The sequence below is a fragment of the Agelaius tricolor genome, unplaced genomic scaffold (assembly GCF_023055355.1).
Source record: "Agelaius tricolor isolate 1412-34295 unplaced genomic scaffold, bAgeTri1.0.p SCAF_3, whole genome shotgun sequence".
NCBI classification, from domain to species: Eukaryota; Metazoa; Chordata; class Aves; order Passeriformes; family Icteridae; genus Agelaius; species Agelaius tricolor.
In genome coordinates this window covers 67895001-67921500 of record NW_027269263.1, presented here as the reverse complement: position 1 = coordinate 67921500, position 26500 = coordinate 67895001, and the positions used below count along the sequence as shown (strand labels likewise).

At 46.4% G+C, this 26500-nt stretch overlaps 1 protein-coding gene across 2 annotated transcripts in view; it reads left to right on the top strand.

Moving 5' to 3' along the window:
- The window catches only part of PLXNA4 (plexin A4), a 506662-nt gene that overhangs the window by 255789 nt on the left and 224373 nt on the right, over positions 1–26500 (top strand). The window lies entirely within an intron of this gene.

Genomic DNA, 26500 nt, shown 5'->3' with positions numbered 1-26500 from the left:
TTCTTCCTCCTGCACCACTTAAAATCAAGTGGTTTGTGATGTCTCCAACCATTTCCCTCTTCTGTGCATATTTATACCTGAAATTTGGTGTGGGGAGGGGAGCAACTCTGTAAATTCCTCCTGATTAAAGAAGCTGAGAGATGCCATAACTCAGGAGACAGGACAGGACGACAGAGCTGGGATTCCTTCTCATCTGCTCCATGCTGGGCAAAGATGGGATTTCACTTCCAGTCCCGAAGTGGAAACACTTCCAGTCACTTTTTGGAATGGGGTGAGAAGCTGGAGGCAGGTGATACTGAGCTCCTGCAAGACTTTGAGCATGACACCATTCCTTTTCCTCATTCTTTTGCTGCCTGGGCCCTTTCTTTTTCCTTCTGCACAGAGTGGGGCTCCTTGTGGGCCAAAGCCCTGGAGCAGAACAATGAATGCACCAATAACCAGCCCAGGGTTTTCAGGTGTGCTCAGTGTCCTCCTTGTGCAGGCCCACCTGAGGTCACCTCAGATGTCAGGACCCAGGACATTGCTCTGGCTGCCCTGGGTGATTGCAGACCCTGGCAGGGGCTCAGAGACCTTGGCACAGAGTCACAAACACCTGTGCCTTTGATTTTAGCCCATGGAAACAATTCCCAACTTTGTGTGGGGAGTTACAAGCCACAAGAGTTTGAGTCGATTTAGAATGGGTTTTAGAATGGGGGTTCAAGAGGCAAGATGGAGGAATCTGGGTGTGCCCTGTCCTTCTTCTCCTTCGTCTTCTTGTCCTCCGTCTTCTGCTGTGATGTTGGCACTTTTGGATTGGTTTAGAGTAGAGCCAGACTGTCTAACATAGGTGATAGGTATTGGAAAATTATTGTGAATAAAGTACAGGTAGTTTTTAGTATAAAAAGCCAACACCACCCCAAGGGCAGGGACTGTGCCACAACCCAACCTGCTGGACAGATCTCAGCAGGTCAGAGAAAGAATGTCATAGATAAGAGAAAATAAACAACCTTGAAAAGCAGAACTGTGGAATCTCAATGACTTCTTCAGTCACAGGGCTGGGAAAAAAGACTTTTACTACATTGGGAGCCATTTAAAACAATGAAACCTGAGACTTGGACACCACTGCTGCCTTTGCACAGCCCTTCAGATTTACAGACACTCCCAGGGGCTGTCTCAAGCCTCTGGGGGAAAGGGCAGTGGGACAACAAACACCATTCCCTCACATCCTTAAAACATGAAATCTGGAACAAGAGGAACAGTTCATTTTTCCTCCAGAGATTTAAAAAAACTTCTTTTTCCTGGTCCATTGACTTACCTGCACTTCTCTGACCATGACAGCATGAGCAGCTTCATTTTGGGCTTGGCTGTTCCAAAGCACAAGTCAAAGCTGGTGTTTTTAGGACTCCAAGCCCTGTAGAGAGCTCTTGGCACCTTAGTTAAGGTGTTTAGGGCATGGGTTGGACTTGATGATCTCAGAGGTCTCTTCCAACCCAGATATTCTGTGATTCTGTGAGCTCTGAGCCCCTGTGATTTATCAATCATCTCCTCCCACCCATCTTTGACGCCCATGGGTGTCTCTGTGAGAGAGGCTGGTGAAAAAGGCAGTGGCTGTTGTTATTTAAAATCTGATGTGAGCCTGTGAAACACTCAGCGCTGCATCAGCCTTTGCCCAAATCTGATTTTATCTGAGGCAGGCAGTGTGAGTGACAGCACTGCCGTCCCAGCAGTGCAGTCACTACCTGTGTGCTCGTGACAGAACACACTTTAAATGCTGGAATAAATTAACATTTGGAGAGCCTCAGTGAGTGGGTGCAGGGGTTTGCCTTTGCTGGAGGCAGGATTATGAAGAGGCTGCCCTTGGGGAGCAAATATCCCACCCACTCTACAAACCACGGATAGATCTTTTATAAAAGGGTGAAATCTGACTTATCAGAGGTTTTCACTGCCCCCAGTGGTACTGGGAGATCTGATCTGTGGAGATGAGGGACAGGGGGGTGATGGCTTACCCTGACCTTTTTAAAGATAGACAGGCACCAGGGCTTGTGCTATCCCTGGGGAAGGAGGAGGTTTCTCCTTGTTTTGTTTTTTTTTTTTTTCCTCAGCTCAGCCCTGTCTGTGCCCCAGAGATAAGAGTGGTTCTGTTATTACCTGTGTAGTTATTAAAAGCTGTTTTCATAAAATCATAAAATCATTAAAGTTGGAAAAGGCCTCTAAGGTGATCAAGTCCAACCTTTGACCAAATACTCCTGTGCTCACTGAACCACATAATGAAGTGCCACTTCTACTTGTGTTTTGAACGCTTCCAGAGATGGTGATCTCCACCACTGCCTTGGGCAGCCTCTTCCAATGTCAACCAGTGCCTCTTCCAATGCTTAACCACTCTTTCACTGATGAAATTTTTCCCAATATCCAACCTGAGCCTCCCCTGGTGCAGCTTGAGGCCATTTGTTCTTGTCCTGGGGGTGGTTACCTGGGAGAAGACACAGACCCCACCTCACCACAAGCTCTTTTCAGGGAGTTGTGAGGAGCAATGAGATCCTCGCTGACTGTAAGAGCCAAGATGAGGGATGTGGGACTCCAGGGGCTCTCCAAATGCAGTTTATTGTATCCAAAATGCAGTTTATTGTATACAAAATGCAGTTTATTGTATCCAAGGTGTCACAGCAGCCCAGGGTTGTGGGTGACAGAGCTGTGCCCACAGCTGTCAGCTCCAGCTGCAGGCAGCCCTGCAGACCCTTTGGTTTTGGTTACAGTGCATTATAGACTTTTCTTTGCTGAGCATCTCAATGCAGTAGAACCAATCTATACCTGAACTGTTATCTACAGCCTGTCATAACTACTGTAATTACCATATTCATGGTACTGTTCTCCAATCACTCAAAGTTGGTACATTACAGTTTAAGCTAGAAGTTGTTTTTCAGTTTTCTTGCAGTGAAAAATTCTGAGACCTTTTTTCTACTTGCACCATTTGCTGCCTTGTTTGCCCGTGCTCTCTTTGTGCTTGGTAAAAACATCTTCTTGTTTGGGGTGGGTTTATCCTTTGCTCTAAGCCATAAAACCCCTTCTAACTAACACACCCTGTGCCTCCTTGGTTATCAGCAATTCTTTTCTTCTATATCAAAACTTGCTTCCATCTCTATTCCTTCATCAGACTCCACATTTAAAAATCTTTCTGCTAAGCACACATATCTGTGAGACCTTCTTGTCAAACTTTCATCCTTGCCAACAACTGATCCTCCTTTTCTCCAGGCTAAACAGCTCCAGCTCTCTCAGCCACTCCTCACAGGACTCGTGCTCCAAACCTTATGGTTTTGCCAGACTTGGCTCCACCTCTCACAAGAGTGGAAGCCCCTGTGATAAAGCAAATTTCTCCAGCTTGTCCCAGTCTGGACATCCCAGTTAAAGGACATCCCTTTGACTTGGGACACCTAAAAAAGAGCTGTCACTGTAAATCTGGATACAAGAACATCTTTCTCACGCTGCCAGAATAATCCCCTGGCCTTTTTAAGGTCAATTTCTGCATGGGAGAGTTTTCCCCAGTGAATTTGGGAGCCCTTGGTTTGCACATGGGGTTTTCCTCTGGAGCTGGACTCCCTGGGCTCCAAGGGAGATGGAACCCAGCTCAGCCTTGTGGTCTGTGGCTGAAACAAGCCCTGCCTTGCTGCTCCCCTGGGCACTGAGAGGTGACAAGCAGCATTGCCCACTCAGTCAGGGGTGCAATGCTCTGAGGAGCAGAATGCAACAGCTTTTCACCATTGGCTAGAAATCCATATTTTATACAGACAGTGATTGAAGGAGGGAGAGGAGATTTGTCACTGAAACCCAGAGACAGGGTCTACAGAGGTCCCATCATTTCCCAGAGATGTGGACATCCCCGTGCTTTAGGTGTGAATGGGTTTCAAGTCCCTGTTGACAGCACAGCAAAGGGTTGGTGCACACATGGGAGCTGCCAGGATGGATCAGGACATCATCCCTGTAACTCCAGCCTTCACAAACACCCTGAGGGAGCTACAGCCACTATCCCAGCTTGCTCCAAGCCCCATCCAGTCCAACCTTGGACCTTGCAGGGGTCCAGGGGCAGCCACAGCTTCTCTGGGCAGCCTGTGCCAGTGCTCATCACCCTCAGAGCCAAGAATTTCCTCCTGATATCCCATTTAAAGCTACTCCCTCTGTCTGAAGCCATTCTCCCCCTGTCCTGTCACTACATGCCCTGCAAACAGCTCCTCTCCACATTTCCTATGGCAGTGCCCTGGAGGCTGGGGCTGCTCCTTTCTCCTTTTTCTGTTTCTGGAGTGCAGAGGAGCCCTGTGCCTCACATGCTGATCTCAGGGGATGAGGAGCAGATGGGAAATGCTGGGAGAACAGGAGGGTCTCTGCTGCAGCTCCTCTGCATCTTCCCTGCTCTTCATCACACATGCCTGGGCTTCCTTCCCTCCCCTCATCATCTCTGAGTTTCTTTCTCTTCCCAGCTGAGAAACTCCCTGGAAGTCCTTGCAGGGATGGAGATAATTCTTCCACTCCTTTCTCATTCTCCCTGCCTTTCTCTCTGATCCTTTGCAGCCCTTTCCTCTCATTTCCAGGCTTGCACTTGCTTTTCCAGCCCTCTTGCATTGCTGCCATCCCTGTTTCTCTGCTCTCCCAGCTGTCTCCACAGTGCTGTCTCCTTGTTCCCTTGCTGCTCAAGTGTTGACACACACACAGAGCCCACCTCTGCATGCCAGGAGGTGCAGGATGCTCACTCCCCTGTCCCACCTTTGGAAGGTCACCTCCATCACTCCCTAAATAACTTTGTTTTAGCAAGTTGGGCTCCTGGGTGTCTCCCAGCATTTTACAAAGCTCGTACAACACATGGAAGCAACTCCAAGACAGGAATCTCAGCCCTTCCTTTTGATAGAGAGGGATCAAAGGCAAGAGCTGCAGGAAATAACCTTAAAGGCTCAAAATCCAGAAGGTAAAGAGAAAGAAGTGTCAACTTCATATTATTTAAACCTCATGGTTTTGAGCTTTCTTGTACTTTTGGTTTACTGAAGGTTAGGGAAGACTGTTCTGCAACCAGGTTTTGAGCAACCCTGTGTTACTTATGAGCAACTTTACCCGTCCCTGGAAGTGTCCAAGACCAGGTTGGACATTGGAGCAACCTGGGCTAGTGGAAGGTGTCCCTGCCCATTGCAGGGGTGGAACTGGGTTTTTATTTAAACCTCATGGTTTTGAACTTCCTCTTACTTTTGGATTACTGAAGGTTAGGGAAGACTGTTCTGCAGCCAGGTTTTGAGCAACCTTGTGTTACTTATGAGCAACTTTACCCATCCCTGGAAGTGTCCAAGGCCAGGTTGGAAGGGGCTTGGAGCAACCTGGGATGGTGGAAGATGTCCCTGCCCATTGCAGGGGTGGAAATGGGTTTTTCTTGTGCCTTAAACCATCCTGTGCTTCAGTGTTTGCCTCAAGGAAGGAGATTTGCTGTCCCTCCCTGTGCAGGCAGGTTTGTTCTGTGGGTCAGCTTCACGCTCCAGTGGAAAGCTGTGCTTTTCCCCTGTAAATTAGCAGAAAGTCACCCACAATCTGTGAATAAATCACATCTGTGCAGTGCTATCATTCCCTAAAACCATTACAGTGTGTCGGAGGTGAGGCTGGTAGGGTCATGCGTAGCAGAAGCAGATGGGTATTTTGGAGGCTCTTTTAAACTTTGCCAGGGAAATATCAAATAAATATGTACTTCAACTAAAGCGTGGCAGAAAGCACATTTGGTAAAAATTAAGTAACTGTACTGCAAATCATGTTGACAGGGTCTTTTTGGCCTTTTTGTGTCTGTTTCTCATTAAAATGGGGAAGGCTTATACCTATTTATCTCCTGAGATTTATTCTTCTCCCCTCAGCCACTGAGTCACTATCAGCAGCAGAATTATTGTTTGCAAATTAGCTGCCAGAGAGGAGGGGGTGTCTGGCCAGTTTACTTCTGGTTTCATGACCACTGATTAAAATCTTGTCTGCTGCTTATGTTATTGTATCAATTAGTTAAAGCAATCATTAATAACTTTGCTTAATTATGGCTTAATTTCTTCAAATGTGGTCTTTGCACAAGATATCAAGCAGCATTAACTCCTGGTTTTGGAGTGGCTGTTTCTAGGGGATTGTCAGTTTAAGGCTGTCCCCAAAAACACTGGCTCAAGATCACAAGTTTTAAAAATAACTCAAGAGAATTTGTTTGTTTGTTTTTGCATTTTAATTTGCATTTGTTTGGTTGTGAGCCATCAGGTTGTGTGCAGACCACGTTTTTCATCATTGGGCCAGAACCAGAGAATGCAGAAAGATCTTGTTTGAAAACAGAAAGCTGAGATTTTTCTAATAGGTGTAACTTTTTAACCTGGGGGTTTAAAAGCAGCAGAGACTCCCAGAAACTGTAAATTTTGGTGCTGTCATTGCAGATTTCTGTTATTCTGCTGTCTTGGAGTGTTGGTTTAGGAGGGGCTGTTAAAGATGACTGCTGTGCACATCCACTCTTTGGAGGTGGTCAGGTCTTCTGCAGGACTTCACTACTCAACTTCTGGAAGGTCATTGGCAGCATCATCTCTTCACTGCATTAATTATCTGGCTGTTAGGAAGAAATTTTTGGCTGTGAGGGTGGGAAGGCCCTGGCACAGGGTGCCCAGAGCAGCTGTGGCTGCCCCTGGATCCCTGGAAGTGCCCAAGGCCAGGCTGGATGGGGCTTGGAGCAACCTGGGATGGTGGATGGTATCCCTGGTGGAACTGGATGATCTTTGAGGTCCCTTCCAACCCAAACCATTCCATGATTCCATAATTGGCTATTCCCAAACCAGACTGGCATCCTACATAAGATCAGGGCCGCCACAGCTTCTAAGATGCCCAAAACTTGATCAAATTCACCATTCCATGATTCCATAACTGGCTGCTCCCAAACCAGACTGACATCCTACATAAGATCAGGGCCACCAGAGCTTCCAAGGCACCCAAAACATGGTCGAATTCACTGTCATTGCAAAAATATGTCACATTCCTCTCCCTCTAAATCCTCCAAAGCAGAGGGCTCCAAACCACCCATCTCCTTGCCAGCTGCCCCACTCTTGGGCAGCCCTGCACAAAACTGATAGGCAAGAGCAGTTCCTAGAGTTCACTCAATGCCTCTCAAGCAATGAGTGAAATCCCAGTTGGCAGCAAAGGCAACTTTTGTTCTCTTTGATTGTTCTTTGCTGCCCCTGGAACACTCCTCATTACCCTCAGCAATATCAGAGGCTGAACTCCGCTCTCCCTCGCATTTGCTTTCACCTAATTAAGGGCTTGTTAAATAAGGTCAGATGCCCTCTGAGAAATGGCTGAATAGATGGAAAATCCCGCATGGATGCTCAGCTATGGATGGAAAAGACACTGTGTGAGTGAGTGCCTGTGTTTCTCAGCCAAGAAGGATAAAAGTGATTTGGCCCACTGGCAAAAACAGCAGTGCATTGTGCTGCTGACTCTTTTGAAATAATTCTTTATCAGCAAAAGGCAAATTATTGAAAAAAAAGTCATCATTTAGCTTGATTTTAACTCATTTGCTGCTTTCATGTGGGTGTTTTGGAGTAAGCTGGGATAATTCAAGGAGTAGGGAGTCCCTTAACCTCCTGCTGGGTTGGTTGTGTGTTCCAGAAGGGATATGAATAACTGAGAGAGCTGAGCAGGAGGGGAACAGATTCGAGGTCTTGGAGGTGTCCCAAATGCATCGTTCATGGCAAGGGAAGAAATTCCACTTGGGGCTGTCTCCATCCCATGAGATAAACGGGCAGCTGGAATTCCAGCTCTCACTGTCCCTCAGCCTTGGGTTTTTCACACTTGAATTAAGCTCTTTTTATGCTTTGGAAAGGTTTTCATGAGCCAGTTGATGCTGTATTGAAGTTCCTCACTTTGCCCTAAAACCAGGACTCTGCAAAGTGCACTGGAAAGGAGGAAAGGCTGGGAGAAAGTCCAGGATTTGGGAGACCTTGAATCATTCCCTGCCTTGCTCACAGACCCCTGGTACTCTCAGACACACAGTATGACTTTTGGGCTTGGACTTGGTGATCCTTCCAACCCAGGATGTTTAGGAATTTATGATTCAATGACAGTTGAGGGCAACAAGGCTGGAGAGGGGCTGGGAACACAAACCCTGAGAGGAGCCCCTGAGGGAGCTGGGGGTGCTCAGCCTGCAGCAAAGGAGACTCAGGGCTGCCCCCATCACTCTCTGCAGCTCCTGAAAGGTGCCTGGGCTCAGCTGCCCTTGGGCTCTTTCTCCAGCAGCACTGACACAACCAGAGCACACAGCCTCCAGCTGTGCCAAGGGAAATTCAGGTTGGAGAGAAGGAAAAAGCTTTTCCAGCAAGGGGGATCAAGTTCTGCAATGGCTGCCCGGGGAGGTGGTGCAGTCCCCAGCCCTGGGTGTGTTTGACAGCCTGGATGTGGCACTGGGTGCCAGGGGCTGGGCTGGACTCCATGGCCTTGAAGGTCTCTCCCAACCTGGTCATTCTGTGACATCAGCTGTGTGCAAACCTCTGTAACTCCCTGTGCCCTGAAGGTACAGAAGATATTTCCAAGATAGGACCTCTTTTGGAACTCTCTGTAGCACCTGCCACTGACCATTAAAAACTCAGCTCTCCTCCTGACCTGTGCCCATGCCCTGATGAGAGCTTTGGTTCCCAAAGGTCAGAAGGACTTTTGCTTTGTCACCATCAGATGTCCAGTCTGAGCTTTGCTGTGCATCAGAGAGAGAAATGCTCCTTCAGAGAATAATTTGTGGCCACCTAAGTGACATGAGTTAAAGGTTCCTTGATCCCATCTGGAGGAACCTTGATGAGCCCAAGCTGTGTGGAGAGGACCAGCAGGGAGCAGTTTGACAGCTGTTCACTGGAGGGAAGGATTTCACACAAAATGCAGGTTGGGATCCCTTTGCTTCATGCTTGGCCTTGCTGATCCATGCCAGAGCCATCCCAGAAAAATTACCTCCCTGCAAGCTCATTGCATTAATCACTGGGCCCAGCTGTGGGGGAGGATCTGCAGCTGCTGCAGTACTTTGGGTTCATGGATCCTGGTCGTGGGCAGAGTCTAAACCCTCCCTGCTGGCAGGACATCAATTCCTCTAACTCTGGGTCGGAGCACTGCTGGTGAAATTTTGCATCTGATGAGCAGAGGGGCCAAGTGACACATCCTTGGTTGTGCCTGTGACAGAGCAGAGCATCAGGGCTGAGTCTCTGGGTCCCCCCAGGGCCAGGATTTGGGTGCATTTAGCCCACATGAACACAATTTATTGCCTGTCACACTAAAAGACCTGTGTTCAGACACAGTGGTGGCATATTTGTGCCTGAACTCTCCAGTTGTACCCTGCTCTGCGTGTTCAATATTTGAGGGTAGAACCACAGCTTTCCCAGTGCCATCTGTGGATCTGCATTTGGCTTGAGCTGCAGCCTGAACTAATGTCAGCATCCATCTCTCAGCCTGCCAAAAAAGCCATGTCCCCATGCCAGGATAGTTCCTCCACAGGCTGCTCAGAGAAGCAGCACAGGAGCTGGAGGATTCTCAGAGGGTTCTGAGGGTGCTGTGTTATTTAGAGATTGGTTTAATTCATCTTTGGGATTCCTTGCCTTAAGGCTGGGGCGGGGGGGGGAACACACCTGCAGGGCTTTTCCTGCTGTCAGGACATGAGGTATGGGATGGGTCATTCAGTCTAACCAGGTCTCCTTCCTCCTGCACCTTGTTTGTAGGTTTTAATTATTCCCTCTAGTTCGTGGGGTCTGCTGACAGCTCCCCCCTGCCTTGTAAAAAATGAGTTGTATTGGGTTGTATTGTTTAACAAAATTGTCACAAGATGTCACCAGGATGTGTGGCACAGGAGACAGAAAACAAGGAATGGTGGAGGAAGGAGTGAGCAATGCCCAGAAATGCAAAAAAACCACTTGCAGAGTCACTCCCTGGGTGAGGAAAGGCAGGGACTATTGATCCTGGGGTGGGAAGCCATGGAGATGTGTCCCCTGGGGCACAGTGCTGGCCAGCACATGGCCTGGGGGTCACCTGGCACTATTGATTGTGCTGCTGCTCCTCTGTGCAGTCAAACACAGGCTGCTCACTACAGCTGCTGGGCTGTTCTGGGAGAAACAAGGTGGATGTGTGGAGTTTAATGCATCCCTCTCATGTTTAAAAAAAAAAACAACAAAAAACTCCCCACTCTCATCTCCCTGAGTGCTGTCAGACTGGTAGGTTGTGTTTTCAGCTAGGAATAGGTCAGAGTATTAAGGGCAGCTCAAGGAATTTAGTTAGAAATCTGAAAATCTCCCTCCACCCTTCCCCCAGCCCCTGACCCTGTGACAGACCCAGGAGAAGGGGAGAAGAAAGAGGAAACCTAAGAAGTTGGTGATTACATGTGAAGCCTGGCAGATGTGTAATCCTGGGCTCCATTAAACATCTGTCTGCTCCAATCTCCCTGACAGCCAGGTCCCCTCCTCTGCTGCCCTTGCAGGTCACCCAGGGGCACAGGGTGTTAATCACCATCCTCTGCTTTGGGGTTCCACGGCCCTGACGGGGCAAGAGAGCTCCCAGGGAGGGGAAATTGGGCAGGACAATGCCCAAAAAGGCTCAGAGCTACGGGCACATCCACAGCTCTTGGGGTGGAGTTTTCCATCTAACACATCCTTGAGTGCTTTCCCAGATCGGTGTGATGCCTCAGGTTTTGGGTTTTATATTTTTCACATTCTGTGCTGCTTTAGTGTGTGGGTCTGGGCTTCATATGAGGGGATGGTGAGCTCTGTGCACAGAGCAGGGAGACAAAACAATTCCTGCTCCAGCTGGGCACCAAGGACAAATGACCCAAATCTCAGCCCAGGAGCACAAACCCCGTGGGCTGGAGAGAGAAAAACAAGCAGGGTGGGACTGCAGGGGCTAAAGCTGGAATGGGACAATGAACTGCAAGATGCAAATGGAGCAGAACTGATCCCAGGGAGAGACCCCGGGAGCGCTGGTGCATTTTGGGGCCATTTTGGTTCATCTTGGGTGCAGCCCTGGCTGGGCTCTTGTGCTGCCCAAGGTGCATCCATGGAGGAGATCCTTGGAATGAATCCCTGCTTTATTCTGGAACTCTCCCCAGCCTCTGCTCTAGCTCAGCCTCCACAAGGCATCAGGTGCCTGTCTGGGACCATTCTCTTAATTATTGCATTTTAAACATTTTTCCAAAGTTCTTTCCATTTCAGGCTCATGTGTCTTATTACTTTCTTTGAGGCAAGTATTTGCTCTCTTGGGGCATTTCCTTGCACCAGAAGTGCACAGAGTTATCATTTTCTAATGCATTTTCTATTTTTCATGTGATATCCCTGAACTCCTAAGCACACTCCACGTTAGTGGATTAATAGGAATTTCATTGTAAGACTCAGGGAGAATTTTTTTCAATGCTCCAGAGTTTGCTGTGTCTTCTGCACTCGTGGCTTTGAGTCTTTCTTGCTGTAAGGCCCCTGCTAAGTATCTTTCATCACTTTATATTACTTGATACAGTCATTATCATCATATGTAGTAGGGACTCGAAAATGAAATCCATTCCAGAACCTGCCCTTGAAAGGCAAACTGGCTTTTATGTTCTTTTCTATTAAAAAAACCCTTTAAAGTCATACTGTAATGTTATTTTTTCCCTATTTTTTTTCAGGGTTTGGGTTTTTTTCCTGGGTCTTGTGATTTTTCATCTTGTGATTGGAGACAAGAGTACTCAGCTACCCTGAAAATTATTTTCTTGTTGCATTTCCTAACTGTATGAAGAAATAATGGGAATACTTGAGACCTAAATTAGTCAATCAGTCTGTCTTGCTTTGTTGTTTGTTTTTTGCTTTTTGTTTTTGTTTCTTTGGTTTTTGTTTTTGGTTTTTTTTCCTTTAGAAAGACATTTTGAACCAGCAATCTGAGCACTTGGTCAATACTCTGCTGTAATTTAGTTTGCAGTGTAAACTTGGCTTTCACTCGTGTTTGGGTGGTTGGGAAGATTTGAGGGGACAGCAAAATCCATGCAAAAAGTTGTGTGGATGAATCAGTGGCTGTTTGCACACAGAAAAGGGAATTTCTCTGCTAAATGTCCCTCATGTCATTGCCTGGATAAAGGCCATGTTAAGATTTTTTTTTAATAATGGGATTTTTTAAAATAATGGTCTTTAAACTTTTAGTTTTACAGTCTCATCCCAATTGCAGCATTTCTCTCATCAATCCTAGGAATCCTTTCCTTCAATTCACCTCCTGAATTTCTCACATCATTCCTAGGAATCCTTTCCTTCAATTCACCTCCTGAATTCACTTATTTTCCTACATAAACACCTGCTCTTGTGCCCCTCCTCTGAGAGTCTGGATCCGTGGATGCCTTCATGATGGATTTATAACTTGCAAAGCCCTTTGGGATTCTGGAGGATGAAAGACAGTGTTTGTACAAGATCCCTGCCCTCGTGACATAATTTGGGAAGCTTTCCCTGGAAGGAACCTTCCAAGCACTTGTGGGTTCACGTGTCAGTGGTTTCTGGCCCTAGGAGGGAAGGTAACCCGTGTGTTCCCTCCAAGCATCACACCAGGAATGTGTTTTGATGGAGCATGGACTCCAGGGTGATTCACATAATTAATGCTGGGCTCACGGAGCACTGGAAAGAGGGAGATGTTTGCACTGACCTGGGCTCCATCAGGACAAGGCTTCCTTTATTCCCACATGTTATATCTTTGTTTTATTCCACTTTTTGGTTAAATGCAATGAAACAGTGAACGGTTTCTGGCTGTGAAGCCAAATCGTGCTTTGTGCCCGTAGATCTCAGCTTTCTTCCTCTCCCCAAAACAAGGATAGCTCCATTCAAATTGATAGGTACTAAACCCTAAAGCCATTCCTGGGCTCTGGGAGGTTTCCTCCTCCTCTCCAAGAGCATTATCTCCTGCTGAAACTTAATTCACATAATTAATGCTGGGTTCATGGAGCACTGGAAAGAGGGAGATGTTTGCACTGACCTGGGCTCCATCAGGACAAGGCTTCCTTTATTCCCACAAGTTACATCCTTGTTTTATTCCACTTTTTAGGTTAAATGCAATAAAACAGTGAACAGTTTTACTGCCTTGTGCCTCTATATCTCAGCTTTCTTCTCTCCCCAAAAAAAGGATAACCCCATTCAAATTAATAGGGAATAAACCCAAGTAATCCATGAACACTGGGAGGCTTCCTCCTTCTCTCCAGGAGCATCATCTCCTGCTGAAACATCCACCTCAGGCCATGAACTGGCAGCTTGGCCATTAGGATCCCCTTGGCAGTGACTGATTGTGGGGATCTCTTTTGCTGTGGAAAATGTGGAACTGATTGTCTGGGCGACCCCGCTTGACCTGGGCAATTCTGCATTTAACCTGGCTTCAGACATAATAAACTGGAGTAATTAGCAGGGAAATTCAGTGGTGACACTTGTAATTGATTGGAAATGCCAGTCCCCAATGAGAGCAGAGCTGTGGTGAGGGCTGTGCTGGGAAGGGGTGGTGGGGATGCTGTCAGGAGGCAGGAAAATGCAGGGAAGGAATGTGGAGCCTGCTGGAGGTTTGCTTTTCTTTGCAGCTGAGAATGCTGCAGGTTTGCTTTTCTTTCCAGCTAATGGCCTTGGTGAATACACTATCCATCACTAATTACTGATCCATCCACTCAGCACTTTCCCAAGGTTGAGCTCACACCTCTGGGAAAATCCACCTCAATCTCTGCGCAGCCCATCTCAACCGTGGGCTTGCAAAGAGAAAAACACCTTTTGTGCTGCTCATCTGAAAATCCAGCAGTTTGTGGCCCACCAAGGAGGCAAAGATGGGGCCTTTTTGGGAGAACATTTATTTCAGATCATGGATTGATGGCATCTTATCTCCTGTGTCAACGTGGATCTGTTTGAAGCACAAACCTTCCCGGGCTTTGTGCTTCTAGATTGATGACAGCTGAAAAAGAAAATATTTAAATTAATTTCTCTTTCAGAATTGTGTTTAAAAGTGGGAATTTTGCTGTCCTGGCTTGAGGCAAGGCCTCAGGACTGTGTGTGTGCACACCTTGGAGCAAGGTACCTGTGGCATGGGAGCTGGAATGGCCTGGGAGTGTCCCCCAGTCCATCTTGGACGTGGTTCAGGGATGACCACAGCCAGTGACAGTTCCTGAGAGGCATTTTGGCTGCAGCTGCTCCATTTGCAGGCCAAGGGAGCCAAATGAGGTGTAATTCTGGTATTCTGTGTTCACTGGCCTGAGGAGCAGAGTGAGGGAGGCACATGAAACTTCCCAGTGCAGGCACGGCTGTCCAGAGTGGTACAGAATTGTATTTGCTGGGAAAGGCCCTGATGAAGGCAGGAATGATGCATCAGACTCCATGCTCTCAGAAGGCCAATCTATTACTTTATTATATTATACTAAAGAATACTACACTATACTAAAGAATACAGAAAAGATACTGAATGCTAAAAAGATAATAATGAAAAGCCCTGACTCTCTCCAGAGTCCTGACACAGCTTGGCCCTGATTGGCCAAAGAGTGAAAACGACTCACACCAGAATCCAATGGAACAATCACCTGTGGGTAAACAATCCCCAAACACATTCCACATGTGAGCACAACACAGGAGAAGCAAATGAGATAAGAATTGTTTTCCTTTTTCTCTGAGGCTTCTCAGCTTTCCAGGCAAAAAATCCTGGGCCAAGGGATTTTTCAGAGAATGTGAATGCCACAGTACAGGGCTGTGTGATTTGTGTAGGAGGGTTCAGGGTCTCTGCTATTCTAGTACTTAAAGAGAGCTTGTAAAGAAAGAGGAAGAATGATTATTTGCATGGACAGGAAGTGATAGGACAAGGGGACAATGGTTTTAAATTTAAAAAAAGAGAGATTTTAATTAGATAATAGGAATAAATTCTTGCCAGTGAGGGTGGGCAGGCCCTGGCACAGGGAGACCAGAGAAGCTGTGGCTGCTCCTGGATCCCTGGTAGTGTCCAAGGCCAGGGTGGACGGGGCTTGGAGCAGCTTGGGATGATTGAAGTTGTTCCTGCTCATGGCAGGAGTTGAAATTACATGATCTTTAAGATCCCTTCCAACCCATTCCATGATTCTGTGATACTTCACAGGACAGGAGCCATTGCAAGCTGTCAAGAATTTAGTGGGTTTTTTCTCTTGTAGTGCTAATTAAACATTTAAAATCTTGATGAAGAGCTTCTTATAAACAGGAGTAGAAGAGAAAAGTGGGTCCATGTTTAGGGAAAGCTGAAGCAGCCACTGGGAGAGCTTGGCAGCAGCCTCTGGAGGGGGATATATCAACCATATCTTATGGAAAAAGGTGAGAAAATAAAATGTGGGGGTCATTGGCCTCTTATCTCATAACAGGGACACAGCCTCAGAGGTTACAGCTGTTACACCATGAGAAATCTCCATTTGCTGAGGTTTTTTTCTTCAAGGAATGGTTTTCTTGAGGTGCACCCTCCTCCCACCAGAAGGAACCTCTGGAAACCAATCCTGGGCTTGGGGAACACTTTCCTGTGCTGGATCAATAAATAAAAAGGGAAAAGGCAATACAGTGACACCACCATATGCACTGAAGCATCCCATGGAGATTGTGGAGTCTCCAAACAAACATTAGATGTGTAAACAGTGGAACAGCATTCCTTTACTGCAGACCCACTTATTGCCTTCCTGATGATTTATTTTCATTAATTTTCATCGCTAAACAGACAAAAGTGCTTGTGGCAAACATCCCTGCTCCCTCGCAACTCAACATCCCCCCTTCCTCTTTTCCAGATTTTCTTTTTCAGCTGACAACCAATCCATCAGCTGCTTCTTTGTGGCACAAAGTTTGCACAGCCCAAAATTTGCAGAGGCTCCTTTCCCAGTCTTCAATACTCTGACCCTTTTGGGATGTTATTCTTTCTACTTAGAGGAGCAGTGGTAACAGTGAAGATGCAACAAGATCTTTTAAATACTGAAGTATTTGTGTCTGATGGGTATTTTTGGGTTTGTAGCCTTTTGTTTGCTTCCTCCTGTGCAGTTTGGAAGGAAGGAGGATTCACACATGACAACTGCACTTTGGAATAATTTTTCCTTAAATCAGAGGGACTTATGTGTAGGTTTAGGCATTGGCAGTTTTACCCCAGGATCCTGGAAAAAGAGAGGAAGCATTTTTTTCTGGGTGCCTGGATGTGGCACTGGGTGCCAGGGGCTGGGCTGGACTCCATGGCCTTGAAGATCTCTCCCAACCCAGGGATTCTGGGAATTCTGTGAAATTCTGTAAATTCTGTGCAATGCTTTTCCTGGCACCATGGCAGGTCCCACAGGCAGTCACAGGCCCAGGGAGCTCAGCTGGTGCTGCCAAACCACAAAACTTCCAGAGGATGGAGTGTTTTGTTCACAGAGATGTCCACAGCAAAAAAACCAAACAGGTTTCTAAACAAATCTGGAGTCTCCTCCACCTCTGTTTGCAAGTCTATTTCCTGTTTGATGGGGGAGATTCAGTTTTAGCACACAGCACCCTGTGGATGCACCTCAGACTGGGTGCCAGGGGCTGGCTGAGCTCTTGGGGCTGGGCTGGACTCCATGGGCTTGAAGGTCTCTCCCAACCTGGTCATTCTGTGAATTCTGTGAAAGTCATGTCACAGAGGCATTACCTGGCACTTTTAGACATTTCTACATCCAAACCCAGTGGGATCACCTTATCTGCCAGGGAAGCCTGGCTGGGCTGGAAGGCAGCCTGGGCCTGGCAGGGCACAGCACCATTCCAGTAATGCATCCACAGATGGGAGGCTGCCCAGGGGCTCTGGGATAATGGAGTGCCTGGGCTAATGAAATTAACCTGGCATTCACAGCATGAGTGGGGAGGAGGGAAACTGTCCCTTTCAGTCTTCCCAATCATCCCCTGACATCTCATTCCAGCCCAGAAAGGGAAGGAGGCAAGGGGAGCCTTCCAGCAGAGTGAAAATGTGCTGCTGTGTTGGAGTCTTATTTTATAACTAACTAACCAACCATGGCCTGCAATGTGGACTTTTTAATCTAATTATACAATAACACCCAAACCCATGGAGAAGAAGCTCAAGAAGAAGGACTAGCACTGCCCCAAAACCTCCACCTTGCTTTATATGTATTACTGTATTCTAAACCCTTAAACTCTGAGTTTCCCACCCTGTGATCTCACACACTCCTGTCCAAACTGCACACCCACAATCCCAGTTCCATCATTCCATTCTGGAAGCTTCTCCAGGCCTCAGGGCAGTGCAGGGTTCTCTTGGGGGTCACAGATATCTCCAATTCTCAGCAGCCAGGGTTCCAAAACTGCTGCACAGATGCAGTGCTGGGGCTTTCTGGAAAACCACAGGGGGCTGGGCTGTGGTGGCTCCAGCTGGGTGACAATGCCAGCACAGGCTCGGGGAGCCCTGAGCCACCATCACTTGGCAATACATTTGTCACTCCAGCTCCAGACAGCAAATGAGGCTGATTTAATTAACCCAGGGAGCCCTGCTGGCCTTGTGTGCAGAGCTCAGGACAGCAGGATGTGGATGAGGGGAGGCAGGGAGAGGAGGGAGAGGGGAAGAGGGCAAAGACACGAGGCTGGTAGAGCATCAGGAGCCATCTCAAAGCACTTTGCTTCTCACCACTGAAAGCCCTTCACAATTAGTCTTGATGTGATTTACATTTACTTTAAGGCATCTGCATAATGGGATGTAATGCACAGGAAATGCAGTCATGAGCTCCTGAAAGCTTTTGGGGACTGACAATTCCTGCAGGGCACAAAATCTCCCTTTTCCCTGCAGCTGGAAGTGAGTCTGGCCTTTACAGAGAGTGTGCTCATGGGCTAAAATGCCCAAAATTTACCTTTCAGTGTGTCTGAACAATCAGTTCTATTCACCAAGCATCCAGACTTGCCCTTCCTTTTCCACTTTTTTGATGGATTTCTTGGGACCTTGGACTTCTTACTTAAGCACCAAGCAGGAGGATTTTCATCTCTAGATTTTAGAATTCTAGATCTAAATTCATCTAGATTGATTTTTCAATCTCTAGATTTCCATTCTCATCCAGGTGAATGTTGCTTTGCGACAGGGGCAGACCTGGGGCTGGGGGAACTGAACCACCTCTGCCCACACCTGGCAGAGCTTTGGTGGGCAGGTTTGCTGTGAGAGACGTCCCTCCTGCTTGTAGAAAGTCACCTTGGCCAAGGAGCTCTGAAATTTTAATGCTCCCCACCAAATATTGACTCTCTGAGGGCGTCTGAGTAAGCCCTTAGTGGAGAAGTCGATATTTGTCTGATGTTTCAATGGATAATGTTGCTTTTCTCTGAATTTCCCCTGGACTCTGCTGGCCTCTCCCAAACTCTCTGCACAGTGGCAGAAGCAAGATAAAAACGTGGGAGGAGGAGGAGGGAGTGCTCCTCTTGGAGGGTTGTTTAGTGCTGTCCACTTCTCCCTGCCTTAATGAGGCTCTTTGTTGGGTTCCTCTCTCTAAACTCAGCCTCTGAGCCTGGTGTAATCACTCCCAGCACACAGTAATCCTTCCCCATTTGGCTCTCCCTCTCTCTCTGAGGAATTTGGACAGCCAAAATTTACCATGGACACACAGAAACGTTGCAAGAAATGCAATTTTCCATGAACAAACATTCCTCTTTTCACTGGAGATCAGTGCAGGATAATCTTGCCACTCCATCCTGAGTGGGTCTCACCTGTCCTGTTGGGAAAAGAAGCTCCAGGTGAGATTTTAGGTAGGGTTGTAGCCATAAATTGGTAATAGAAGGCAAATGTGTCACCATTTCCTTGCTTTACTACACAGCAATCCTTCCCCATTTGGCTCTCCCTCACTCTCTGAGGATTTTGGACAGCCAAAATTTACCATGGACACACAGAAACGTTGCAAGAAACGCAAACACCTCAGCAATTTTCTATGAACAAACATTCCTCTTCCCACTGGAGATCAGTGCAGGATAATCTTGCCACTCCATCCTGAGTGGGTCTCACCTGTCCTGTTGGGAAAAGAAGCTCCAGGTGAGATTGTAGGCAGGGTTGTAGCCATAAATTGGTAATAGAAGACAAATGTGTCACTTTGCTTTACTACACAGCAATCCTTCCCCATTTGGCTCTCCCTCTCTCTCTGAGGAATTTGGACAGCCAAAATTTACCATGGACATACAAAAACGTTGCAAGAAATGCAAACACATCAGCAATTTTCCATGAACAAACATTCCTCTTTTCACTGGAGATCAGTGCAGGATAATCTTGTCACTCCATCCTGAGTGGGTCTCACCTGTCCTGCTGGGAAAAGAAGCTCCAGGTGAGATTTTAGGCAGGGTTGTAGCCATAAATTGGTAATAGAAGGCAAATGTGTCACTATTTCCCTGCTTTACTGCAGCTCCTCAGTTGAACTCTGCAGCAAAGGCTCCATCCTGCCCTTGGACATGGTCATTCTGCCTCCTTGGGTAATTTAACATCTGTCCCCTACAAGTCTGAGCTGCAGAAGGATCCCAGTGGGGTAGAAGTAAATACATTGCCTTGCAGGCAGCAAAATCACTGCTGCAGGTTAAATTTCTGCCAATTTACCAACCATTAGGGACTCAGTCTAAGTTGGCTGTGCCTCCTAAGAAAGAATAAACCTGTAAGCAGTGTAGCTCTAATATACTGAACAATTAAAGAACTTGTTTCTGATTGAAGTTGAAATTCATTATATTTCCATTTGCAAGGCGAGCTGGGCAGGTTTCAAAATAAGTGCAAAAAGGAGCTAATTTATATTTCTGTTCGTGCTTGTAGCAGCTAGTAAATAAATCCAGGTGCTCAAGGGGAGCTGGGAGACTTTAATTTCAATGGCAGCTTGGGTGTTTGGTAACTGTGGGAGTCTGGAGCTAAAATAAATGCAGAGGAACAGTTTTGAGCAGCAAAGAGCGTTGGATTTGTGGGTGCATCTTCTTTGTTGTTTTGAATTTGTTGATGGAATCTCAGAATGTTTTCTGGTGGAGGGGACTTAGGGATTCATTCCAACGCCCTTCCAGGGGCAGGGACACCTCCCACTATCCCAGGGTGCTCCAAGCCCTGTCCAGCCTGGCCTTGGACATTTCCAGGGATGGGGCAGCCCCAGTTTGACTCCCCAGTAGAGATTTTATCCCATCCAACTGCTGCTTGATGCCTTCACAGATGTGTGGCACATCTGGAAGACATCCCTGTCTGGGATTGACGTTTCTGGGGTGGTCACCTCAGCAGGGCAGCCTGGGCTGGCAGGAGGTCTGATCAATATTTATGTGGCCAAGAAAGGGAGTGAGTGATGCTGGTATGAGCAGTGTCATATTTAAAAGGTGTCTCCACTTAACTGGAGGTCACAGTGTACACTCTCCTTGAGTGGTGGCATCATTTCATAAAAAAGCTTTTTCATTAATTAAAGTCCCTTAACCTTGCGTCGTGCTCAGGGTTTGGTATAGAAGCTTATTTTTTTCTGATCAATATATATTACCATATTTCCTAGAAAGAAGCTTTCACCCCCTCAATTAGCTGAGGAAAAAATAATTGTGTGCATTTGAAAGCATTTTTGTGCCTCTAGTATCCATTAAGTAGATCAGAGCTGCAGTTTGCTTGTTCTTATGGACTTTTGTCCATATCAGTTACCCAAAGGAGCAGAAAGCATTGTTTGCTCTCATTCAGATGACATTTCAATAAATGCCAGGGGAAAATGATGATTCTGTTCTGCCTTTTTTTATTTTTATTTTTATTTTTATTTAAGCTTGCAAGAGAGGGTATGAACTCATGAAAATACTCCAGCCCATAAGTCAGGAGTTTTTGGGTTGTGATTCCTATGTGGTCTCCATATGATCCCCCACAAGTCACTAAAGGCCACCAAAAGCTCCTTGCAGCAAGGTCTGGCATTTATTCTTATGTAACACCCAGGGCCACTGATTTTGGTGAGGTTTCCAGGCAGGAACATGCTTATTAATTTATTCTCAGAATTAATGGAATTGAGCAGGAGAGGAGAACTGTTTCATCTCCCAAACCTTCCCTTGCTTCCAACTCCCAGCACTCTGGGAAGCCTTTGGGCAACTTTGCACTCCCAAGCCATGGGCAGAGCCCTGCAGGTGAACTCATCCCCTCTCCTCCCCAGCAAAATGTCCTCCTTCCCTCCTGCTGGGCTGGAATTAATATTCTTATTTCAATCCCTTTGTACAGGAAAAGCTAAAAATTAATTGCCTGTGCACAGGAGAGGTGAACAAGCAGATGCCCAGGAAAGCACAACAGAATTATTGAGTGATTCTGCTTTAATTAAGTGCATCAGAGAGCTGGGAATGGTGGGGCCCCGTGCTTGGTGCCAGTAACATCATTGAGAGGAGGATGTGAAGGGATGGCTGCTGCCAAGGCATGATGGAAGGTACTCAAGGAATATAGAAAGCTGTTTTAATTCTGGCTTCCTTTGAGAAAGCTGCAGCTACAGCCAATAACCATAAAACTACTGGGGCAAAGCTGCAAAAGCACCAAGGGCATCCCTCAAGCACTTATCTCTGTGAGTCCTGTGAGCAGGGACACCTTTTATCAATGAGAGGGGAGCACAGCAGAGCTGCAGATGTGAATTCCTTGCCAAAAAAAGGGGCTGCAGGCAGCATTTTTAACCTCTGCCTGAAGCTGGCACCATCCAAACCCATCCAAGAGGGAGGAGTTTTGGGGCATCCTCCCTTCTGAGCAGGTGAAGCATCCAGAGAAAGCATCCAGACACCTGCTGGAGGTGGGAGAGAAGAATTGGTGGGAATTGGGTGAAATACACTTGATTTCCTGCAGGTTCAGCTTTAGGATAACATGAGGGACCCCAGCAGTGGCTGCTTCACAGCAGTGCTTTGCAAAGAGAGACAAAGCAGCTCATTTTAGGGAGTTATTTGCAATGTCTGTCAAAAATTATTTTTACTTCAAGTCTTTATACCACAGCTAAGGGATCTTGGCTTGTCTCCAGTGTCTGTGTTTTTCCTCCTCAGGATTCCCTGTGATCCTTACAGAGATGTTGGAGACTCTGGCTCTGCCACCAAGGAGCAGCTCAGATTTTTGTCCAAAGCTCACACCCAAAGCAGAGACCAGGTTGTTGACAATTATTCCAATAATTCTGCCACAGAGGCAGCATGTGGCCTTGTCTCTGCTGGGCAATAAATAATTTTTTTCTCCCCAGGGAATGAATTCTCCTCCCTTTGGGAGGGTGCAGCATCTCCCCTTTCATTTCTTTCCATCCCCAGCTTGCCCAGGTCGTTGCTCTGTGCATCTCAGGTGGCCTGAACAGTGATGATTTTGGGGTCTGCCACCCAAAAAATGGCCAGAAATGGGTTCTGAGAAGTCACATAATTATATCACTTCTTCAGCTTTAACTCTGAGTGCTTGGACCAAACATTCTGGCAAGCTCAAGCTGTGCTTTACTTTGGAGTGCCATGGTTTGATGCTGGTGCAATGCCAGGGCCCCCATGAAAATATATTCTCCTTAATGTCTGCTGTGAGATGTGACCAGAAATAGGGCAAAGCAGGTTCCACTGGGGAACTTCCTGGGGAAGCCTGTGGTACAAGAGGGACTCCTCTGTCCTTGATGAACTGGGAGTTGGTTACCTGAGGGGTGGTAACTGGATTGAGAATCTAAGGTTTTATCTTATTGTGCTGTGGTAGAAATTGGGAGGAGGAGTCTTGGATTCTCTAGCTGGTCAGTGACATTGAAATGTGTTAGAAAGTCTCTTTTCCAGCCTGGCACTCGAAGAAGGAGTCAGAGCTCTTCATTTCTCAGTCTCAGGGTTGTTTATTGTTTCTTATCTATAAATTTTTTTCTCCTGTCCTGCCAAGGTCCACTCAGCAGGACAGACAGAGGCATTCTGCCCATCCTTGGGGCAGTGTTAGCTTTTTATACTAAAAACTACCTGTACATTAGTTACAATAACTTCCCAATACTTATCACTTATGTTAGACATTGTGTTTCTACTCTAAACCAATCTAAAAGTGCCACCATCACAGCAGAAGATGGAGGCCAAGAAGAAGAAGGAGAAAGGCTGGACATGCCCAAATTCCTCCATCTTGCCTCCTGAACTCCCATTCTAAAAACCCCAAAAATCTATTTTTTCACCCCATGATAAATTCACTATCATTCTATTTAAACTGTTGTGGCCTGCAGATCTTCATCTAAGGTTGGTAATTTGCTCCATGGGTCATAATGAAAACCACAGGGGCATCTTGGGCTCTGTGCCAGGGTCTCTGAGCCCCCTGGCAGGGGTCTTGGCAGTCCAGGACAGCCAGAGGGATGTCCTGAATTCCAACAGAGGAGGAGGAGGAATGTTTTGGAAGGTTTTCATCCTGAGTCCTGTGCGTGTTCCCTTTCAATATATGGTAAATTAATAAAGTTTTTTCCTTTATTCCTAAGCTGGAGCCTGCTTTGCTCTGTTTCTGGTCACATCTCACAGCAGCCATTAAGGAGAATATCTTTTCATGGGGGCACTGGCATTGCACCAGTGTCAAACCATGACATTAGCTATTGAGATTTTCTTCTCACCTTCTTCTATTCTGGCTCCCAGGCTCTCTGTGAAGGACACATCACACTCCAGGCACACAGATCCCACACTGGGAGATGACCCACCTGGAATTAGCAGTGTGGCTCAGACATCAAGGGGTGTCAGGATGACTGCACATAATCTCCCATTAATTAAAGCATTTTAGCCCTCAGTTCCAAGGCTTTAAAGACCCAAACCCACATCACTGCTGTAGGAAATGTGTCTGGGGATGCCAGAGGTGAAAGTGCTGACAGAGAACTCCAGAGAAATTAGGAAAATCAGTGATCCATGGCAAAGCCCTTCAAGGACATTTGTGGGGTTGTTTCTCAGAGTGCATCAAGCACAGAGGGAAGCAGGGAATTTGTGGGAATGGCTCCCTGGGGGTGCTGAGTTGTGGAAGCTCCTTGGCTTGGTTCTTATGGACAAATTGCAGTAGGGATCAGGACATTCTTCCTAAAATTTTGTTCATCCCCTGGGTTATTTCCATCCTCCTCTGACCTTCTGGGCACTGCACTGATTCAGCTGCTGATCCTTAGATGTTGGAGGATATTCTGTTAAACGTTGCAGTTGTGCTTCAATGCATAAAGTTGTTCTTCAAAAAAGAACAAAGTTGTTCTTTTTGAACAAGTTGTTCAAAAAGTAAAGTTGTTCTCCAAATCACAGAATCATTAAGGTTGGAAAAACCCTCTAAGATCATCAAGTCCAAGCATTAACCCAGCACTGCCAAGCCCAGCACCAAATCATATCCTTAAAAGCCACATCCATGCATTTTTTGAACACTTTCAGGCTTCTGTGTAACAGGAGGATAAATTTAACAAAAAGCCCAGATCAAGTGCTAAGGGTCTAGAAACGGCTAAAGATGGACTTAAAGTTTAAACCACACTGAAGGAAAAAGAAAATGTAAATTATCTCCACTTATCATCATAACTGGAACCTCAAAGGTGCTGTCAAGGTTTGGTAGAGGTGCAGTGGGGAAGCTGGGCATGGCCTGTGAATGGAATAACAGAGCTGCAGGAGAGCAGTAAAACTGAAAAATAACTTCAAAACCGTGGAGATTTTGGCACATCCACTCTGGTGTTGCTACCAACAAACCTGGGACCACAGGGAGCCTTTGGGCAGGGTAAGGATTGTGGCCAGAGAGGAAACTGCAGGGAAAAATTAGGGGGATAATGGGGTCTCCACTGGAATTTTGTGCACAGTGGCCTTTTAGGGCAGCCCTAATCACATTTTGTGCATTTTGTCACACTCTGGGGCAGTGTCCCAGGTCTAGCACAGCATCTCAGTGCCTGAAGGTAGAGAGGAGATCATCTGGCAAAAATCAGCTCCATAACCTGAACGTGAACAGCCATTTCCAGTATCCAAAGCAAACTGGACCTCTTCCTTTTTATGTGCCCACAAAAATACCGCAATTCTGCACTGCTCCTTTAATTTTTATGGCATTTTGCTTCTTTCTGTGGCGTGCAGGAACTTGCAGTGTGCTCATAACAACATAAGATCACAGCATGGTCTGCTTTATATCTGCATATGTACAGAGACACACAATGTTTCTCCCAGCATGCAGAAAGAATAAATTCTTGAGTAATTTTTCATTGTTGCCTTTATGAGCTTCAAGAAATGAAAAAAAAAAAAAAAAAGAAAATAAACTCCAAAAGCCTCTAAAACTAATAAATAATTTATTCTGAAGAAATTGCAGTTTATTGTGCCAGACTTTAGATAGCTTGGAGTGCCACATGTGGGATCTGGGACATCTTGTCTATATTCTCATTATATAATTTTTATTATTTTTTTTCAGGGAGTCCATGAAGTTTGTGTGTGTGTACTTGCATTTGTGGGAGAGCATGTGCATGTGAAGGCAAGAATAAGGAGCAAAGAGATGTAATTTCTATCTGTACATGAATCATAGAATGGTTTGGGTTGGAAGGGACCTTAAAGATCATCCAGTTGAATATTTGTAAAAAAAAAGAGATGAAACCCTCTGTTTTGGATGTGCAGGCTCCCTTCATCATCCAACACAAATGATGGATTCTTTATACCTCTTTCCAGAGCAGGACAGGTCACTGGTGGTCACTGGGGCTCCTGGTGAGCTTTTTTTTTCAATCTAAACAACCATTTAAAACACACCAGATGAACTGTGTCCTCTTTGTATGGGTAAACACATGTGGGGTTTGTGCTGTGGACCACAATAATATGATTTTTTGTGGCTGCATAATTAGCAATTGCAGTTTTCCAGGTGAGTACCCATGGTGGCTGCATGGACAGAAGTGTCTGACCACAAGGCACTTTATAACATTACCCAGTGAAATGAGACACTAGGGAAAATAAACCCAGAACAAAATGACAAAAAACCCTCATCTGTGTGGGCTTTTTGAGGGTCTGCCTTAGAAACACCAAAAAAGTGACATTCAGGGTCATCTTCTTGCTGTAGCTGAGGGGCTGAGGTTACCTGTGGAGTCACAGAATCACAGGATGGTTTGGGTTGAAAGGATTTTAAAGCTCATCCAGTCCAAGCTCTGCCATGGGCAGGGACACTTCCCAGCAGCAGATCAGGGAGCCCAGGGTCTCATCCAGCCTGCATTGGCAACCAGGCTGCTGGGCCTGGCCTTCCAGAAACAGGGCTTTGCCACTGACCTCTGGGGTAAATCATTTCTCTTTTCTCTCTTTGTCATTCTGATCTGTAGGAGATCAATCTGTTTAATTTCCAGTGCCTTGAAGCTCCTTTCTCCCTGAATTTTCTGCCACTCTCATCATTTAGATGTAGACCTGAATGTCTTTTACTCCACGTGTGCAGCAGGGTTGGGGTGGACACCGGGTGCCCTCCACCCAACCAGTCCATCACTCCCTCCCTCAACAGGACAGAAAATGAGATTTTAAAAACTGGTGAGTGAGCCTAAAGGCAGTTAAATAAAGCAGAAAAGAGAATTGTGCACAGAAGCAAAGGAGAACAAAAGATTTATCCTCTATTTTCCATCAGCAGGTGATGTCCAGACACTTCTCAGGAAGGAGGACTTCAGTATGTCTGACAAATATTTTACTAACAAATCCAACTC